Source organism: Lactuca sativa, chromosome 3 (assembly GCF_002870075.4).
Source record: "Lactuca sativa cultivar Salinas chromosome 3, Lsat_Salinas_v11, whole genome shotgun sequence".
In the NCBI taxonomy this organism is placed as follows: domain Eukaryota; kingdom Viridiplantae; phylum Streptophyta; class Magnoliopsida; order Asterales; family Asteraceae; genus Lactuca; species Lactuca sativa.
Window position 1 is genome coordinate 92,949,411 of NC_056625.2, and position 7,680 is coordinate 92,957,090.

Here is a 7,680-nt window from a genome sequence, read left to right on the forward strand (position 1 = left end):
TCATTGTCCGTCTTTAGTCGACTGAGAAGAACCCTAAACGGCTGTGGGCATCTAGAGCAAGATTGAAGGATATTAGGGCTTTGAAGAAATTGTTGTGCAAGGAGAAGAAGAGCTTTGGCTAAACGAACAGCAAGGGATTCGAGTTCTGCGGTTTGGGGACACAGAGAGTGCATATTTCAGGTAATATTTCCGATTCCTTTCTGTTATGTTGATGTGTACATGGATTTAGGGTTTATGGAACCCATTTGGTGATTAGATGAATTAGTACCTTGTTACCCAATGACTATAATCCTGTATTAGGACCTTTAGAGGTCCAGAAGGTCCCATGCTTGTGTATTTCGGGACGAAACTTATCTCAGGAAGCAGTTTAATCGACTGCATGGCATGGACTCGCCGAGTCCGATGAACAGACTCGGCGAGTAGTTTGGAGATTGACTGGAACTCGTCGAGCTGTTCTTCAGACTCGACGAGTGGAGTCGGGGTGGCCCCGCGATTCTTCCAGGAGTAACTCGTCGGGTCAAGGAGGATACTCGACGAGTAGATAGGGACTCTCAGAGAGTTGGAGAACGTCTAGACTCGCCGAGTCGCCATGGCGCTCGCCGAGTCCGGTCGAGTTGACCGTTGACCGTTGACTAGAGTTGACCTAAGTCTGACTTCTTAGGGATAGTCACACATAGAAAATATAAGTGTTAATGAGAGATATGTGATGTTATAGGGAGGTTGTAGCTCGTCGGATTGTGCACGAGTGATTTCAGGATTTGCTAGCTTTCAGCATTTACGAGGTGAGTCTTCTCACTACACTGTACCCGGAAAGGTTTGACTTTATGACCAGAAGGTCAGATATGATATGTGATATGTATGCTATATGTGGTAAGTTATTTGTTATATATGTGCTATGTATGTTATGGGCCGGAAGGCGATTATGTTATGGGCCGGAAGGCGTTGTGTTGAGGACCGGAAGGTCAGGGCCTGGAAAGGCGTATGTGCGTAAGTGTATATTGGGGGACTCACTAAGCATTTATGCTTACAGTGGTTATGTATGTGTTTCACGTACTAGCGAGGACCGTGGGAAGGCGCCGGCGTGATCGATACACACTGAAGAATGTTTTTATGATCTTGGGATTTAGACAGTTTGTATTTGACATGACGCTTAAATTATTTATGCCTTGTTTTGAATGAAATTACTCTATTATTAAAAAGAAAATTTTGTTTGGAAATTTGAGTTGTTACATTCAGAGCATTAGGAGGTAAGAATTTGTTACCTTCACTCTTTTTCATAAAGTGTTACCTTTGCTTTGAGATTTGGGGCTTTTATGGCTTGATTAAGAGCCATTTTGAGTTAGAAGTCCAGATCTGAAGTTGCTACTTCAGATCTAGGTGTGTTTCGGCCTAAAGAACCATAAAGTATTAGTCTTGGGGGATGTAGGTGAAGCATGCTTGTCTAGAACCCTAGCCCTAGAGTGTTTTGTGCTTTTAACTTCTTGGTTTCACATAAAGTTTGCAACTTTACGAGGGGGATAGACTATAGATGAGTGGAGCTATGGTTTGGAGCCCCTGCATGGCTCGAAAATCCATTGTATGGTTTGAGATCTGAAGAGACTCGGCGAGTCACAAGGGTGTACTCGGTGATTTTTATGAACTTGAGCATGGACTCGGCGAATTTGAAGAACAACTCGGCGAGTCTGTCGAAGATTTTCTTGGACTCGGCGAGTCTGTTCTTGGACTCGGTGAGTTTGGTCGCAGAACCTCAACCCTTTCCAGGTTAAGACTTAGATCGTTGAGTTGAATGGTGACTCAGTGAGTTGGGCATAATGAGACTCAGAGATCATTGAACTCGATGAGTCTTGGGGTGACTCGGTGAGTTGAGTTGTATTATGAGAGTTTCGGAACTTCTAGAGTCGACGAGTCTTGGGGTGACTCGGCGAGTAGAGTCAGTCAAGAAGGTTGACTTCGACCAGGACTTTGAATTTGACAAGAGTGGACTTAGACGATTTCTAAGAGTTTATTTTGGGACTAAGTGATATATATATATATATATATATATATATATATATATATATATATATATATATATATATATATATATATATATATATATTGATATTGGTAACTTGGGGAGCTAGTGTAGCAGCGGTTCAGAGAATTGCCGGTCAACAGCAAGAGGGTTATCAGCAAGTTCAGCAGTGCAGGTGAGTTTCCCTTTGTGTGAATTTGTCTACAGCCACAATGTCGGCCCATGTAGATATGAGTAGGAAGACCCAGGGGTTAGCCCTAGGCACTGTATGCTAGTATGATAATTAGGATCAAGGTCCATTGATAGCGGGTGGGTGCCTAAGGAATGGTTTGCATGATAGGTTATACTTGCTGTCTGTGTGATACTTGTATGTACCTGGTAGGAAGGTGAGTGTGGGCGAAGTCCCATATCTCACCAATAGCAGAGTGTGGACGGTGTTCCACATCTCATTAGCAGCAGAACAGGGGCGAGGCCCAAGTCAGGGAAAGAATGAGTGCGGGATGGGCCCATATTTCACTATCAGTAGGAGCGTGGACGGGGTTCCATGATTCATCAGTAGCAGGACAAGGGCGAGGCCCAAGATAGGCGAGGCCTTAGGACAAGATTCATTAGTATATGTTTAGCTTATGTGATGTGATATGTTTATGTGTTAGTATGTGTTGGTATATGTGCGGTATGTGTTTATGCAGGGTATGTGGTAGGTTGGGGACTCACTAAGCTTGGTGCTTACGATTTTTAGTTTTGGTTTCAGGTACTTCTAGTAGCGGAGGGAAGAGCTCGGGGTGATCACATGGCACACACCATTGATTAGTTAGCCTAGGATGTTTTACTCTGATAATGAAATTATGTTTTGGAATTAATACTCTGAATTATGTTATTCTTTATGATATGTTTTTATAAAAAAAAATGGTTTTAGTAATGATTTAAAGAAAAATATTTGGTATGGATTTTTGGGACGTTACAAATTGGTATAAAAAAAGCATATTCTTTCAACATGAGTATTTGTCTTCTCTGGAGCTGAAGCACAACTTTGATCTTATGTATACTGAAAAAAAATATGGGTTATAGTCTTCTAGGTACTTTGCTGATGGTGATAAGTCTAAAGACACATCAAATGCTTGAGAAGATATGACAAAATTGAACATTCAAAAAAGTTAATGGTTGAAAAAGAGTTGCAACAAGTTCCTTAAACCCCATCCACCTTACTCTTTCATGAAACCTGTCTGCATTCATTTTTGTAAGTTTATAAGAGATGTGAAATTCTCAGATGGGTTTGGATCTAACATCAATAAGAAAGTGAATGAAAATAATACTAACATTATTGGGTTGAAATCTAAAGATTATCACATTCTTATGCAACGTTTCATACTCATTGGATTTAAAGGGTTTGTGGCTAAACATATTTATACACCAATAGTAGGTCTTTGTACGTTTTTAAGCAACTTTGCTCAAAAACAATGTTAGTGAGGGATATGAAAGAAGTTAAAGAATTTGTTATTAAAATACTATGAAAATTAGAAGTGATCTATCCTACTGCCTTTTTTTTGACATTTTCGTTGATTTAGTTTTGCATTTACCTGATGAATCTATTTGCGGAGGCCCGGTATATATGAGATGGATGTAACACTTCAAAAGGTATATAAAAAAAACTAAAAAACTATGTCAGAAACAAGGTGAGAACGGAATGTTCTATAGCATAGCCAGATCTAAGGGGATCCCGGGGTAGCCCGGGATATCCCTCATATGTTTTTCGGTAGTGTAATTTTTGTTTACGAATTCTTTAATTTTTTTTGGTATAATGTATATATATATATATATATATATATATATATATATATATATATATATATATATATATATATATATATATGTATTCCTTCAATCTTAAACAAAAACAAATAGTAGAGCTATTGGTTAAGGCGTTGCCTTATTAAAGTAAAGCTCTTAGGTTCAATTCTTGCTCCTTGCATATTCTTTGTTTATTTTTGTTTTATTTTCCCAGCTATTCTATCCCACATCGCCAAACATATGTAAACTCAACCATTTTTGTCTATTATATAAGCCTGATATCCTCATACTTCATTTGATATCTACTTTGAATCCCACATTGATTCAAGTATCAAAATATACTTAAACTTCATGTTTATATAACAAGACTTGAGGTTAGCTAAGGATTCAATTAAGGTTTGTGTTTAAAACTGAAATTGAATCGGGGAAGCCCAAGTACCCCGAAAAATTTTTTGGGTTACCCTAAAAATAAAATTGGGATACCCCTTTACTTTGATCCTGGCTCCGCCACTATTCTATAGTTGAGGGTTATGTCGCTGAAGAGGCATTGTCTTTTTGTTTAATGTACCATGAAGATGTCGAGTCTCTATTCAATAGCATCAAAAGAAACGAGGATGTTGTCATAGAATAAACAAAGTTATGGGTGTTTTAGTCTAACTATCGTCTGGCTAGCGCAATGAAAATGAAAAAAACTCAATCTATAGAAGAGAAAACATCTACAATGGTTCGTGCTTCATAGTTGTAACAAAGTCAGAACTTATATTGTGCAAGTGTTCTTATCTTTTAGTTCATTGTCTGTTTTTAATTTCTCTTTTTTTATTAAATCTTTATATTTTGTTCATCAATGTAGTTAATTTAAATCATTACATCCAGAATGTGATGAAAAAAACAAATTCCTGAAATGGTTCCTTTACAAGGTCTATAATATGCAAAAACAAAAGCTCTAGAGTTTAACAATGAGTTATCGTCTCTTTCAATTGGTGTGCATGCGAATGCATTTACCTACAACACTCGCATGGTTAATGGTTTTAGGTTTATGGTACTTATGCATGACGTCCAATGATCAACACAAAACTCAGGAGTTCTAACAGAGGGAGAGAATAAGCAGAAATATTATGATCAGCTATAAGAGATTATCGAGTTGAATTATCCACATAATTATTCCACTGTACTTTTTCGTTGCAAGTGTATCAATAGTGCAAGACTTTAATCCCATAATAATTTCACCAATATTGACCCACAATATGAATTGAGCAGCGAAGATCAACTTATGTTTGCTACGTAGGTCATGCAAGTATTTTACATCCGAGAACCTTCTCGAAGTGACAAAAATGACGAACAATGGTGGGTTGTTGAAAATGTTAATCATAGAAGAATTAGGATCTACCGATCAACGATGTTAACCATGATCACATTGAAAATGTCGACAATGATTCAACCGATGTTGTGCTTACTAATTTGTCTTCTTATTTCACTCTTGCAATCGACTTTATCCGATACTTTCAAAATTCTCAATCGGTTGAGGATGATATTGAAGTTGGTCCGCCAACGGGTGTCATAAATAATGTGTTTGACTGCTACGAGACTGGTTATGATGAGGAGGATTCCAATTATGATAGTGATGTATGAGCAGAAGTGTCTGAAGCCGAGAATGATTAAAAAATCTTTACATTTAACTAGTAAAATGAGATTGGTATTTGTTATAATCATATCATATTTTATGTATGTATGTGTGTGTATATATATATATATATATATATATATATATATATATATATATATATACACACACACACAAATATTATGTTATAATTTTTCTGGATGTTATTTTTTAAGATTATATTCCTCCATCTCATGGTTGTTGTGATGGGCCATCGAGGTAAATCTTTACACTAAACAATAGGATATGTGTGCGGTATAGAGGCCGCAAACATATTGCAAAAACTCGTTTATATTGATTTTAAAGGTGATGTAGAGGCAGCAAGGGCTAGATCCCTTGATGGTATGGATCTGCAACATTGGATTGATGCTATTGACCATTTCTTAATAGAGAAGCATCAAAAACGATCCACAGAAAACAAAGCATGCCGAAAGAACCAAGTAGTTAAGAATCATGGAGGGACCTGCAACTACAGTAATTCTTTTTTTAAGAACGTAAGTTATAATAATATTTCTTCAGTTATAACATACTTTTTAATGGTTATTCAAGTTTAACATATTTTTTCTTGTTAAACAGAATTTGATTAGACTTGAATCATTTCACCGTGGCATGTGAATAAACAAGGGAATTTGTTGATATGTTAGTTGAAGACCAATATGTAAGTTTTTATTACTTAAAAATGAAGTAGATTCTTTTATTGTTAGTTTTCAAGTATATTGACAATCTTCGTGAAGTCCAGAATGCTATAATGATTGAGGTTTCTTTACAGACTCAACACATATCCAGTACTGGTGATGATCCAGACTCTATTGATCGGATCACAATATTTGAGAAGGTGTTAGGTGCTCGAAGGGCCATGTGAGAGGCATTGAGCCTTAACCCCTTTTTGTAGCAAAGACACGTGATCCATCCCAATGTTAGTCACAGTTGAAAGCACTACAACTAACACGTGTACTTATTAAATTCATAAAGAATTTAGTAGCTTTGCTATATTGTTAAGTACTTGATCCATTTATACTAATTTTTAGTAGTTTGGTAGTTTGTTAAAATGTTAAAAACTTCATTGTTTTGGTGGTTTAATAGTTTGTTATATTGTTAACAACTTAATTCATTTAATGGTTTGATAGTTTGATGAATTGTTAATGAATTAGTGTGCTTGTTACTTAATTATTAGGTAATAATAATTTTTTAGTTTGATATTTTAAATTATATACATAATTTGTATGATGCGGATGAGAATGCTTTTCTTCAAAACCCAGCGTTTGTAACGACAATTGGACATATTATTTGCTCGTACAAGAAATAAATTATGTGGGTATGTAGGAAACCATCTAGAAATATTCGAAGAAGATGTATTAATTAAATGCAATAGTGAAGATGATTTGAAGTAAAAAAATAAATAAATACATAAAAATAATATGGTTATAGATTAAAATTATATAAAAATACATAAACACATGTAAAAAAACACATAAATAAATATATATATATATATATATATATATACTCCCTCCGTCCCAAAATTATTGTCCACGTTTGACTTTTGAAGTCTTTCCATGTAAACTTTGACCATAAATAACTTTATTTGTGTTATATAATTTTTTATGAAACTTATAACAATGAAAATACATTTAAAAAACAATTTATTCATATATCTTGCATAAAAAATTATATAACAACAAGTAAATTATTTAAGGTGAAAGTTGAACAAAAGAGACTAAAAAAGTCAAACGTGGACAATAAATTTGGGACGGAGGGAGTATCAATCAATATGTAATACATAAAAAACACATAAAAATACATGAAAAATATATAAATTAGTTAAAAAAAATATATAAATATGTAAGAAAAATATGTTTTTACTTTCAAATTACAAAGAAATATATAAATATCTATATAGAAAACTTAAAACTACATAAGTACGCAAAAATGCATACAAATACATAATACATAAATAAAAAGCTCATATAACTACATAGAAAAGATGTAAAATAATTAGAAATACATATGAATACATAAAAAAAATACATGTATACATTTAAAATACTTAAAAACCATAAACATATGCATATAAAAACTTAAAAGAATACATAAATATGTAAATTTAAGTATAAAAACGTAGAAAATACGTTTATACATTATATATAAATTTTGATGAAATCTATATAAAAGTCTCATTATTCTAAAAAAAATTAACTATTTGGTACCATGAGCTGGT